Here is a 13,877-nt window from a genome sequence, read left to right on the forward strand (position 1 = left end):
CCTAAATTGGGAAATTGAAAAAGCATAACTTACAGGACCACCTTCTGCTGCATGAATCCCAGTGTCCGGTTAGGTCCCACAGAGCTGGTCTTCTCCAGGTCTCGTCAACTAGACCAGTGACTTTCAACCTTTTTTGAGCCACGGCACATTTTTTACATTTACAAAACCCTGGGGCACATTGAGGGGAGGGGGGGTGGCTCAAAAAAGTTTGGACAAAATTTTTCTCTCTCTCTTCCTCCCTTTCGCTCTATTTCTCTTTCCCTCCTTCTTTCTCTCCCTTCTTTTTCTCTCTCTCCATCCCGCTTTCTTTCTCTCTCTTTCTCTCTTGTTTTCTTTTTCTTTCTCTCTTTCTTTCTCTCTTTCTTTCTCTCTCTTGCTTTCTTTATGTCTCTCTTTCTTTCTTTCTTTCTTTCTTTCTTTCTCTCTTGTTTCTTTTCTCTCTCCTCTCTCTCTCTCTCTCTTTCTTTCTCTCTCTCTCTTGTTTTCTTTCTCTCTCTGAGCTTCGCGGCACACCTGACCATGTCTCACGGCACACTAGTGTGCCACAGACGGCACACTGGTTGAAAAACACTGAACTAGACAATATCGCTTGGCGGGGCCTAGGGGAAGAGTCTTCTCTGTGCTGGCCCCGGCCCTCTGGAATCAGCTCTACCCAGGGATTCATACTGCCCCCGCCCTCCTCGCCTTCTGTAAGAATTTGAAAACTTATTTATGCCGCCAGGCTTGGGGTCCCTGGACCCCAGCCTCTGGCCAACAAAAGTGTGGTATGTGTATGGTTTTAAGCTGAACGAATGATTTTTTTAATGCTTTAGTTTTTAGAATGGTTTTAGATTAGTTATTATATTAATTGGATCTCTGATGTGTCATTGTATATTGTTTTTCTTGATATGTTATGAGCCGCCCCGAGTCCACAGAGAGGGGTGGCATACAAGTCCAATAAGTAAGTAAGTAAGTAAGTAAGTAAGTAAGTAAGTAAGTAAGTAAGTAAGTAAGTAAGTAAGTAACTAACTAACTAACTAACTAACTAACTAACTAACAGAAGGCAGGGCACTGCATCACCAGCTTCAGGATTGTAACATGTACTCAGAATAGAATAGAATAGAACAGAATAGAATAGAATAGAATTTTATTGGCCAAGTGTGATTGGACACGAGGAATTTGTCTTTTGTGCATATGCTCTCAGCGTACATAAAAGAAAAAGATACATTTGTCAAGAATCATGTGGTACAACACTTAATGATTGTCATAGGGGTCAAATAAGCAATGAAGAAACAATGTATATTAATAAAAATCTTAGGATACAAGCAACAAGTTACAGTCATACAGTCCTAAGTGGGAGGGAAAGGATGAGTCTGCGGAGAGGGGCGGCATACAAATCTAAATAAATAAATAAATAAATGATAGGAATGATGAGAAAAACTAGTGCAGATTTAGTAAAAAGTCACCATTGTGTGTATAGTGATAATGCTTAATTGGGGAAAAAAATAAAGGACAAACCTGAAAAAAGGAAGTCAATTTGTAGAGTGATAAAGATAGAAAACATTTTTTTTTTGTAATAATTGCTTTACAAAAGAAAATTAAAGAGCAAAACCAAGAAAATAATTAATTAAATAAATGGAAAGGAGTTTTCTGAAATAAAGGGCATACTGTGATCATGAATCAAGCTTAATGACTCTCTCTCTCTCTCTCTGTTTGTCTTTGAAACACAGCAAAATCTTCCTTTGTCAATGCTTGATTAAGGATGATGGGAATTGGAGTCCCCTAACATTTGGAGGGCCTTAGGTTTCTCAGGCTGTTTTTGTCTTGCTGTGGAACTGGTGAAAGACATGTTTCCCTCTCCTGTTTATGAAAACACTGGAGTAGGAGTTTCATATAAAATCTTTCCTTTTTATATACTTGGTTTAAAATCCCTCTGAACCTCCAGCAACCTTACATACATTCAGAACAAAAGCCCAATTTGGACATTATCCTAAAGAAAGGAACGTGTAGATTGAAATTCTAATTGATGTAGTTCCTTTATGCTGCTTCTGCCACAATTACATTCCATGGGTTGGTAGTAGGGGGGGGAGGGGGGAAAAATACACCAGGGCCAGTTATCATTATTTCCACCACCCTCCTTTCCCTTTTAAAGTATAGGATGCAAATGTCACATCTGCCTCAGAGGAGACGCCTTAATCTGGGCCGTATAGATTATGCAACGTTTCCATGGCAACAGTTGGAGGGGGGGGAGAAATTTAGCGCTCTGCAGTTTCCACAGAAACTGCTCCCTGCGGAGACAGGTGCCTCTGAGGGAAAGGAAATGAAAGGGGTCACGTGGTCGCTGCAGCCCGGAGCCGGCGGGTGAGCGTTTCTATGCGTCCTGTTTTCCATGCAGGGAACTGGGTTGAGGCTTTAAAATTTTTTTTTGCCTGGGCCTAACATGGAGGCGCTGTGGCTGAGGAAAGCCACATTCCGTCAGAAACCCGACCTCGAGCGCACCAGTTGTTAATTTGCCGCAGTTTCAGAATATATTTTTTTTTACATGGAGACATCCTCTCGGTAAACGAAAGCGCCTTGTTTTACGCTTTTAAATATATTTTTTTATATTTTTCCTTAAAAGAGCCAGCAAGTAAGAAAGATTCAGGATAGGAGATTCTTCTCTTTTTCCCCTTCTTTGCATTCATGAATTAAAATGCATGGTTAGGACTCACTCGGGTGTAGTCGGGGGAAGAATTAATTTATCTTATTTATTTATTGGTACATAATTGGTGGTATGCAAAGATATAATAAATATTCATAGACCTGATACTAGTAAAAAGAAAAGAAACCTTAGGAAGGCACGCTGGTGCGCTTATGCACGAATTATTTGCGAGTGGTTTTGTTTCTCGGTTAAATATAACGCTTGCTTTATTTATTTATTTATTTATTTTTAAATTTTCCATTCGGTCTCAAGGGTGTTTGCAAGATGCAGTAGCGCGACGCTTTTATTTAAAGGAGGCAGGATTGTGGTTTCCTTTGCTCATCAGAGAGGCAAAACGTTACAATTTCACTTAAGGGTGCAATGCAATGTGTAATGTTGCAATTTAAAGGTGTGATGACAAATGTATCTTTTTTTTCTTTTATGTACACTGAGAGCATATTGCACCAAAGACAAATTCCTTGTGTGTGCAATCACACTTGGCCAATAAAGAATTCTATCTATCCTATCCACCTATCTATCTATCTATCTATCTATCTATCTATCTATCTATCTATCTATCTATCTATCTATCTATCTATCAATCATCCATCTATCTATATACTGTACCTATCTAAGCTATCTATCTATCTATCTATCTATCTATCTATCTATCTACGGTATCTATCTATCTATCTATCTATCTATCTATCTATCTATCTATCTATCTATCTATCTATCTATCTAATCTATCTATGTAAGCTATCCATCTAGCCTGCCCTTATATTATTTCTTGTATTTTATCTTAGGATGGATATACTGTATGTTTATCTCAGTCATGTTTAAATTCAGTTACTGTGGATTTACCGATCACGTCTGCTGGAAGTTTGTTCCAAGCATCTACTACTCTTTCAGTAAAATAATATTTTCTCACATTACTTCTAATCTTTCCCCCAACTAACCTCAGATTGTGCCCCCTTGTCCTTGTGTTCACTTTCCTATTGAAAACACTTCCCTCCTGAACCTTATTTAACCCTTCAACATATTTAAATGTTGATCTATAGGCCTCCAGGGCAATCTGAGGAATATGACAACAAGATGGTGGATGAAATTACCCAAATGGCAGTAAAGGGAGATATTGTGGTTATGGGTGATTTCAACATGCCTGATGTTGACTGGAATATCCCCAGTGCCCTTACATGCAAAAGTAAGAATATAGTAGAGGCCTTTACAGGAGCAGCTCTGGCACAGCTGGTTAAGACACCAACTAGAGAGGAGAATATTCTAGATTTAGTTTTTACGAATGGGAATTGGGTTTCAGAGGTCAAGGTGGGAGAAAATTTAGGTTGCAGTGACCATCTATGTTTGTGGTTTGATATAAAAACTCATTGTGAGCAATCCTATAATGCAACCAAAGTATTGGATTTCAGAAAAACAAATTTTAATGCAATGGGGGAATATTTAGATAATGAATTAAAGGGGAGGGATAAAATGGCAGGAGCGAGCACCCAGTGGACTGTATTTAAAAAGGCCATCTTAAAAGCCACTGGACTGTATGTAAGACAAATAACTAAAGGTAAAAGGAAGAAGAAACCGCTATGGTTTAGCAATGATGTAAGGACTATAGTCAATGAAAAAAAGGCTGCCTATAGGAGGTATAAAGAGTCTGGAAGTATAGCTGATAGGAAGGTGTATAAAATGAGACAGAAGGAGGCGAAACAGATAATATATGCTGCTAAAGCCTCAAAAGAGGAAGAAATTGCCAAATCTCTAAAGAAGGGGGATAAAACCTTCTTCAGATATATTAGTGATAAGAAGAAGAAAAACTGCGGCATCACGAAGCTTAGTACCGGGAAAAATACATGCATTAATGGGAATAAGGAGATCGCTGACCATTTTAATAGCTACTTCTGTTCAGTTTTCTCAAAAGACACCTTACAAAATAATACTATAGAGGGATATAGCATTGCCTCCAACTGTACGGATTCAGCTCCAGTGATCTTAGAAGCCGATGTCTTAGAAGAACTTGAACGATTAAAGATAAATAAGGCAATGGGTCCAGATGGCATCCACCCCAGAGTTCTTAAAGAACTCAGATCTGTCATTGCTACCCCCCTGACTGATTTGTTTAACCAATCCTTATTAACAGGAGATGTTCCTGAGGATTGGAGAATGGCAAGTGTTGTGCCTATCCACAAGAAGGGCAGTAGAGAAGAAGCTGGTAACTACAGGCCAGTTAGCTTGACATCAGTTGTCGTTAAAATGATGGAGACTCTACTGAAAAAGAGGATAAATCAGCACCTAAAAAACAATAAATTATTGGACCCAAATCAGCATGGCTTTACTGAAGGCAAATCATGTCAGACTAATCTCATTGATTTCTTTGACTATGTCACAAAGGTGTTGGATGAAGGTGGTGCTGTGGATATTGCCTACCTGGACTTCAGCAAAGCCTTTGATACGGTTCCACATAAAGAGCTGATAGATAAATTAGTGAAGATTGGACTTAATCCCTGGATAGTTCAATGGATTTGCAGCTGGCTGAAGCATAGACACCAGAGGGTTGTTGTGAATGGCGAGTATTCTGAGCAGAGTCAGGTTACAAGCGGTGTGCCACAAGGGTCTGTTCTGGGTCCTATTCTTTTTAATATGTTTGTGAGTGACATAGGGGAAGGTCTGGTAGGGAAGGTTTGCCTATTTGCCGATGACTCTAAAGTGTGCAATAGGGTTGATATTCCTGGAGGCGTCGGCAATATGGTAAATGATTTAGCTTTACTAGATAAATGGTCAAAGCAATGGAAACTGCAGTTTAATGTTTCCAAATGTAAAATAATGCACTTGGGGAAAAGGAATCCTCAATCTGACTATTGTATTGGCAGTTCTGTGTTAGCAAATACTTCAAAAGAAAAGGATTTAGGCGTAGTGATTTCTGACAGTCTCAAAATGGGTGAACAGTGCAGTCAGGCAGTAGGGAAAGCAAGTAGGATGCTTGGCTGCATAGCTAGAGGTATAACAAGCAGGAAGAGGGAGATTATGATCCCGCTATATAGAATGCTGGTGAGACCACATTTGGAATACTGTGTTCAGTTCTGGAGACCTCACCTACAAAAAGATATTGACAAAATTGAACGGGTCCAAAGACGGGCTACAAGAATGGTGGAAGGTCTTAAGTATAAAACGTATCAGGAAAGACTTAATGAACTCAATCTGTATAGTCTGGAGGACAGAAGGAAAAGGGGGGACATGATCGAAACATTTAAATATATTAAAGGGTTAAATAAGGTCCAGGGGGGAAGTGTTTTTAATAGGAAAGTGAACACAAGAACAAGGGGACACAATCTGAGGTTAGTTGGGGGAAAGATCAAAAGCAACATGAGAAAATATTATTTTACTGAAAGAGTAGTAGATCCTTGGAACAAACTTCCAGCAGACGTGGTAGATAAATCCACAGTAACTGAATTTAAACATGCCTGGGATAAACATATATCCATCCTAAGATAAAATACAGAAAATAGTATAAGGGCAGACTAGATGGACCATGGGGTCTTTTTCTGCCGTCAGACTTCTATGTTTCTATGTAAATGTTTCGATCATGTTCCCCTTTCCCATCTATCTATCTATCTATCTATCTATCTATCTATCTATCTATCTATCTATCTATCTATCTATCTATCTATTTAAACGTTTTGATCATGTCCCCCCTTTCCCTTGTATCTATCTATCTATCTATCTATCTATCTATCTATCTATCTATCTATCTATCTATCTATCTATCTATCTATCTATCTACCCACCTATCTCTCTATCTAATCTATCTATCTATCTATCTATCTATCTATCTATCTATCTATCTATACACCCATCCATCTATCCATCCATCCATCCATCTATCATATCTAATGTCGACAAATTTAATCCACTGGCTATTTTTTCTCCCCTGCCTCCTTTTCCCCATCTTTTTTTAATGGGAAAAAACCCCTCCTAACGTGGTTGTTAAACCTGACAGCTGTTTGCTGCATGCAAAGGGAAAAGCAGCAGATAGAGAAGAGGGAGGATGGAAGCATGTAGCATTGCCTGCCTTTCAGATGGCGACCTCCTTTTTTTCCTCCCTGGCCTTGGGCTTATAAAAATTGGATTCAAAAGGCCTTTTCTCCCTTTTGTTGATTATTATTAATCGCCGGATCAGTGCACAGATCAAGCAAACAATTGCAAAATGTAAGTAAGCGTTTGTGGCTTCCTTGCTGATTTTTTTAGACCGTAGGTTCAGGATAGTATTTTGGCTTGGATTCCATTCCCCACCCTATATATATATATATATATAATGTAACTAAAGTGCTCTTGTTGAAAGAGCAGTGTGACATGAAAGCCGAAGACCAAAACAATTTTCTTAAAAGGAAGTACTGAGCCGTCTTTCAATGGAATGATTTGTGATGCGGAAAATTTGGGGGAGCTCTGCAGAAGTAGTGGTGATGTGCCGCATTAATAGAGAAAATATTTGTTGATGGAGGTGAAATTATGAACTGGAACAGGTCTTAGGATATTTTTTGTGTGTGTATGAAACCTGTAAACAATTACTTATTCCCTAGAGAAGGAATGAATTTGTTAATCTAGTTGCCTGGCTTTAAAAAAAAATAATGAGAATAATTCAGAAGGGTTGCTGAGAAATTCCACAAGATCTTGTGGAAAAAAGCTGCAATAAATGGGCATTTGTAAGGGATTGTTAAACTTGCATGAGAAATGAAAAGAACAATGCCAGAAGGATGGTGAGCAGTGCTTTTGTTTTTACAATGAAGCCTTTTGTAATTTTATAAAGGGAGGATGATCTTTCAGTGCCTCCCAAGCTTGAATGCCTAATGGTGCTTGGGAAACAGAAAAGTTGGTGGGTTTTTTTTTCAGTGGTTTAAGTATGCAATTTAATGGTAAGAATTTTAACCTTTTCCTAGGTATAAATGTGTTTATTTGTTGCAAACTGGCTTATTTAATAACACTCTTTTTGCTTGTTTGCTGACCTTTGCTTTTGTAATATATAGCTACATCAATATGTGATTTTAGAATACACAGCTTTCGATATCTGATTATACACTGCTCAAAAAAAAATAAAGGGAACACTCAACACATCTAGATCTGAATGAATGAAATATTCTCATTGAATACTTTGTTCTGTACAAAGTTGAATGTTCTGACAACATGTGAAATAGATTGTCAATCAGTGTTGCTTCCTAAGTGGTCAGTTTGATTTCACAGAAGTTTGATTTACTCAGAGTTATATTGTGTTGTTTAAGTATTCCCTTTATTAATTTTTTTGAACAGTATATTAGAAACAAAGTCTGTGTGTTTGAAGTGATTACTGTAATAAATATATTTGTATTTGAAAATTACGCTCGGAATGGTTATAATTTCCTGCATGAAAATGGAAAAGAACAATACCAGAAAATTGGTGAGCAGTTTGCTCTTATCTTGTTTATTTTAGTAATGTGTAATTTGCTGAACATCCATTCATTGCATCCTGTTTCTTGGCTATGTATTGTTTATAATACGATTTTTACAAGGCTACTAAAGAGGGATGCAAGAGTTGACAAGAAAGCAGTGATGCCACCATTTGAATGATAAAGTGAAATGTGCAGTGCAAATTTAAAAGTATGCTATAGACAACAATTCAAATTTATTGCAGTGCTAAAAAAAAAATATTTATACTAGTCTCAAAATTATGGCTGCCGCAGCATCCTCTACAGTACCTGCAGTCCTTTTGGATTATAGCACCACAACGAGATGTGTCGTTTCAAACCTTGCCTGCCAGCCTCCCATGAGCAAGGTCAAAGGGATGCTGACAGGGAGGATTTCACATTGCTTTTTCTCACAAGGGGCATAGGGATCTTGTACTCTATAGAAACATAGAAACATAGAAGTCTGACGGCAGAAAAAAACCTCATGGTCCATCTAGTCTGCCCTTATACTATTTTCTGTATTTTATCTTAGGATTTATATATGTTTATCCCAGGCATGTTTAAATTCAGTTACTGTGGATTTACCAACCACGTCTGCTGGAAGTTTGTTCCAAGGATCTACTACTCTTTCAGTCAAATAATATTTTCTCATGTTGTTTTTGATCTTTCCCCCAACTAACCTCAGATTGTGTCCCCTTGTTCTTGTGTTCACTTTCCTATTAAAAACACTTCTCTCCTGCACCTTATTTAATCCTTTAACGTATTTAAATGTTTCGATCATGTCCCCTCTTTTCCTTCTGTCCTCCAGACTATACAGATTGAGTTCATTAAGTCTTTCCTGATACGTTTTATGCTTAAGACCTTCCACCATTCTTGTAGCCCGCCTTTGGACCCGTTCAATTTTGTCAATATCTTTTTGTAGGTGAGGTCTCCAGAACTGAACACAGTATTCCAAATGTGGTCTCACCAGCATTCTATATAGCGGGATCATAATCTCCCTCTTCCTGCTTGTTATACCTCTAGCTATGCAGCCAAGCATCCTACTTGCTTTCCCTACCACCTGACTGCACTGTTCACCCATTTTGAGACTGTCAGAAATATATATCCCTGCCTATTCTACAGTGGTGACATCTAAGAATTTTCTCTACCGGTTCTGTGGGTGTGGCTTATTTTGTGGGTGCAGTTTGGTGGTCAGATGGGTGTGGCTTTGGGTGGGTGTGGCTTGGAGGTCATATGATTGGGTGGGCGTGGCCAACTTGTAAAATACTGTCAAACTCAAGAGCGCTCTTGCCTAGCAGCCAGAATTTTTGGGCTCAAATGTGGTCATAAGTTTTTCTTCCTTCTTTCACTCCTCCCGTTAAACAGAAAACTATGTGATCTTGGGCCAGTCACACAGCTCTCCGATCTAGGAAAGATAGAATAGCAAAAAATTCCAAAAATGCTTGCTAAAAAAGCTGCACAGACTTGAAAATTCAAACAAAAAGGAGAAAGAAAGAGAAGTTACTTCTTCTGGGCAAATGGATTACAGCACATGGAAGATTATTACAGTATGGAATGTAAAAGGAATAAATGGTAAAGAACATGAAGTAGTCAAAGGAAGAAAAATAGATATGCTGTGTGTTTGAAACTAAGGGAAAATGTACTAGACAGGCATTTGTAAGGACTAAAAAAGGGAGTTAAGATGGTAGTCACAATTGTACCATTGAAACTTTACCCATTCTTAAAGATGAAAATATATTGTATAAAGGGAACAGGATTTCATATAGTTGTGGCTGCCATCTTCACTTTTTTGACACAAAGAGATGTGGATTCCACTGCTTCTAGATATGAATGAAGGTTGCTTGAATTTGAGGTTTGATAACTACACAAAGAGAATAGCAATATACTCAGATTTCACAGTGCTTTACAGCATTCTCTAAGCCAGGGATGTCAAACTTGTGGTCCATGGATCAGATGCATCATGCTCTGGCCATGTTCACCTGTGGTTTAGCGAAGGGGAAAAGTTCATAATAAGTCATGGGACGAAGTGACACCATGAGTTTGACAACCCTGCTCTGAGCAGTCTACAGAATCAGGATATTTGCTCCCAACAATTTGGGTCCTCATTTTACCGACCTCAGAAGGATGGAAGGCTGAGTTAACCTTGAGCCGTTTAGCATTGGACTCCTGGTAGTGGGCAGAGTTAGCCTGCAATATTGAATTATAACCACTGTAGCACCATGGCTTCTTTATTTTACATATACAGTGTTCCCTCGATTTTCGCGGGTTCAAACTTCACGGAACGTCTATACCACGGTTTTTCAAAAATATTAATTAAAAAATACTTTACGTTTTTTCCCCCCTGTACCACGGTTTTTCCCGCCCGATGATGTCATATGTCATTGCCAAACTTTCATCTGCCTTTAAAAAACATTTTTTAAAATAAACTTTAATAAATAAACATGATGAGTAATAATCTAAATGGTTGCTAAGGGAATGGGAAATTGTAAATTTAGGAGTTTAAAGTGTTAAGGGAAGGCTTGGGATACTGTTCATAGTCAAAAATAGTGTATTTACTTCTGCATCTCTACTTCGCGGAAATTCGACTTTCGCGGGTGGTCTCGGAATGCATCCCCTGCGAAAATCGAGGGAACACTGTAGTTTGTTGTTTTACATATACAGTAGTTATTTTTAAGTTGTTAAGTGAATCATTTTAGTTAGTTAGTAAAATGGTTGCTAAGTCAATCTGGCTGTCAGGGTTCCAAATAGCATCTAAAACTAAATCAAAGCATTCCTCAGAATTCCAATTTATTAGAAGAGCCATATTAGCACATCTGGGAGAAACCCGAATTTGAAGTCCCTGGAGTTTCTCCACCCAGTTGAAAATTCAATTCCTTGTCCCCACTCCCCCAAGTCCATCACATCGATGAATATTCAACTGCCAACTTGGCAGGATCCATCCATCTCCTTCTGTGCAGGTGCAGGAGTGGGAGGACAAAGGATGACCTTGACTGTCTAGAAAGAATTTATTATGGCTACATAAATACAGCTTTCATGCAATTCCCCCTCCCACCTTCCCACTATAAAGAATGCACATTAAAAGACTATAAAGTGTGGCAGGCCAAAGACCCCCACTAATTTAATTTAATTTATTTGATTTATATGCTGCCCAATCCAAGAGGACTCGGGCTGGCGATCTATGGATCTGAAAATTAATGTATTAATGGCCGGATAGTTTTGTTTGACTAGAAAACAATAGTAGTTGCAAGTTATACATAAACACCAACGAAGTAGACAAAACAGATGATTCAAATCTCGTCTCCGGCTCAAGGTTGACTCAGCCTTCCATCCTTCCGAGGTGGGTAAAATGAGGACCCGGATTGTGGGGGCAATAGGCTGGCTCTGTTAAAAAGTGCTATTGCTAACATGTTGTAAGCCACCCTGAGTCTAAGGAGAAGGGCAGCATGAAAATCGAATGAATGAATAAATAAATAAGTAAATCATCACTTACCAATCCTTCATTCACTGGCCATTTGAAGTTACAATAAGTCTTGCTGAAAAACAAGATGGTCCTCAAAGTTGTACTGTTGTAGCATCCCCAGGGCCACATAATTATGATTCAGGTACTTGGAAACTAGAGCATATTTATGATGGGTGCAGCACTCCATAGTCATCTGATTGTCATTTGCAGTCTTCACAGCCAGCTTCTCACAAGCCAAGTCAGTGGGGAGGCTGGCAGAAATCACAAGTTACGGTCTCATGACATTGCACTTAATGGATATGCCGTTTAGCAATGGAGTTGACAGTCCCTAGCATGGGCAGTAAGTAAAGATTACCTGTAATGAATTTGTGCATCTTGATTGTATGCTGAGTAAAGATAAAAAACATTTACAATGTAAATTTACAGTTTACAATGACATAAAAGTGATAAATAATATATGGTTTATTCACTTTATTGTGAGGAATGTATGTTAAAAGAGATGACAGAGTGAGGCATATGAGCATTCTTAGGTCTGTTATATGGAAGATCAAGTGAAGTATAAAATTGAGGAATTCATGAAACGAGCATTGACAAATTTAAAAAAACAAAAGGCAAACTAAGAAAGAAAATATGGATACAGAGAATATGGTTTGCTTTCCTAGAAATTGAATAAGCATTATAAATAATTTTGCTCCATTTATAATTTTTGTTGTTGTTGTTTTGTACCTTAAATTTCAATATCTTGCTGTTTTTTAAAATCCTGTTATGTATGATAAGCATAGCATTGCTTATCCTAAAAGAAAGAAATTATGGGCTATACATGTACAGGTAACCCTAGATGTCATTAGATGGCATTATCATCCTAACACATTTGAATGGCATAAGCTTTGACAAGGGTGCATTATTTTTTCAGCTTTACCAAGTAGAAAAAGAATTTTTTTTTAATTTAAAAAAATCTATTTTGATTATGTCTCATCAAAATTATATAAATGGCTGGAATTACACATACTATATTATAAATTTTACTTTAGAATCTGAAATGATTGGGTTCATGCAAATTTTGAATCATTCTAACTGTATTTTAGTCTGATTCAAAGGGATTCCATTCTTCTTTCTGCAGGTAACAATATCTGGAAGAGATTAAAAGAAATTGTGTAGTGACAGTGGATAAAAGGTTAACCTTGTCTCTTCTGTGTAGATGCAGTTGAGATAATTTGTACTGTATTCACATTTTGTTGTATTTAATAAGATTGAAGAAAAATGGCAAGTTGGTTAGAAAGTCCCATACGTATGATTTTTCAGTTTGTTTTTCAGTGGATTTTGCCATTAGTTACAGTTCTGTTGCTTTGTGCACAAAGCACGTATCTAAATTAATTCTCATTAGGTTAATTGCAGACGGTCAATGCTACAGTAATAGAAGTTCAACTGAGCAAGAATTAAAAACAAAACCAAATGTCATGTGGATGGCACCAGAATCTTCCCATGGCATTTTATAAAAATCTTTGCTGAAAGATTGTATTGTTGCCGCTAACAATCGCTGGTCCTTAGGGCAGGCTGAGCAATGGTACTTTCAATAGAGCAGAGCCAAGTGGAGCCTCTCCCTGCCCTGACGGTATTGCTGCTCCCCCTTTTCATGAACACAAGCTGCCATCAAATGGAGAACTCACCCACAATACAGAATGAAAACCAAAACACTAGCCTTGGCGTTGTGTTTGCAAAATAGCCTTTCAGAAAGCAAGTAATACTTTCCGACAGATGTTCGGGCAATGGAAAAGATACGTCAGAGCATATTCAGGCAGTTAACAAAAAGTATGAGTTCATTGTATGTGCTGATATATAATTACAATTTAACTTCTGCTACATCAGCTTCCCCCAAAAAAAGGGTTAGGAAACCAAAATTGTTAGAATCGTATCTACTTGTTCACCATACCTAATCTGATCCCCAGAGACGTGATGACATGTGAGTGTCCTCTAATGATTCCACCATAAACTCTGATTGATTTGAAGAATGTGGGATTTGTGAAGTTACAGTTATGAAACAGTCACTCATTCTAGCCTAGGAAGTATTTCAGGTAGACCACTATCCTAAAAGTATCAAGATAAACTATGTCACCTTCTCCAGAAAGAAAGCTCTGCAAAATAATTTTATTTCACTGGTTTTTTTCCAGAATGTAACAATATTGTGTGTAATCTGTGTATGTACAGTGTATCTACAGGTACTTTGTGTTTAGTGACCACAGTTACAACAAAAAGTAACTTGGCAACCACAATGCATTTATTTATTTATTTATTTATTGGATTTGTATGCTGCTCCTGT

At 37.9% G+C, this 13,877-nt stretch overlaps 1 protein-coding gene across 2 annotated transcripts in view; it reads left to right on the forward strand.

Annotated features, from left to right (window-relative positions):
* The first annotated feature begins 2,223 nt into the window (after positions 1-2,223).
* Positions 2,224-13,877, forward strand: part of TRIM2 (tripartite motif containing 2) — a 68,634-nt gene continuing 56,980 nt past the window's right edge. The window contains exon 1 of one of the 2 annotated variants that reach the window (XM_070757843.1): positions 2,224-2,340. The gene's annotated coding sequence lies outside the window, so the exon portion shown is untranslated. Of the gene's footprint in view, positions 2,539-13,877 lie in introns of both variants that reach the window. The other variant, XM_070757842.1, reaches the window with a different exon arrangement.

This window comes from Erythrolamprus reginae, chromosome 7, assembly GCF_031021105.1.
Source record: "Erythrolamprus reginae isolate rEryReg1 chromosome 7, rEryReg1.hap1, whole genome shotgun sequence".
In the NCBI taxonomy this organism is placed as follows: Eukaryota; Metazoa; Chordata; class Lepidosauria; order Squamata; family Dipsadidae; genus Erythrolamprus; species Erythrolamprus reginae.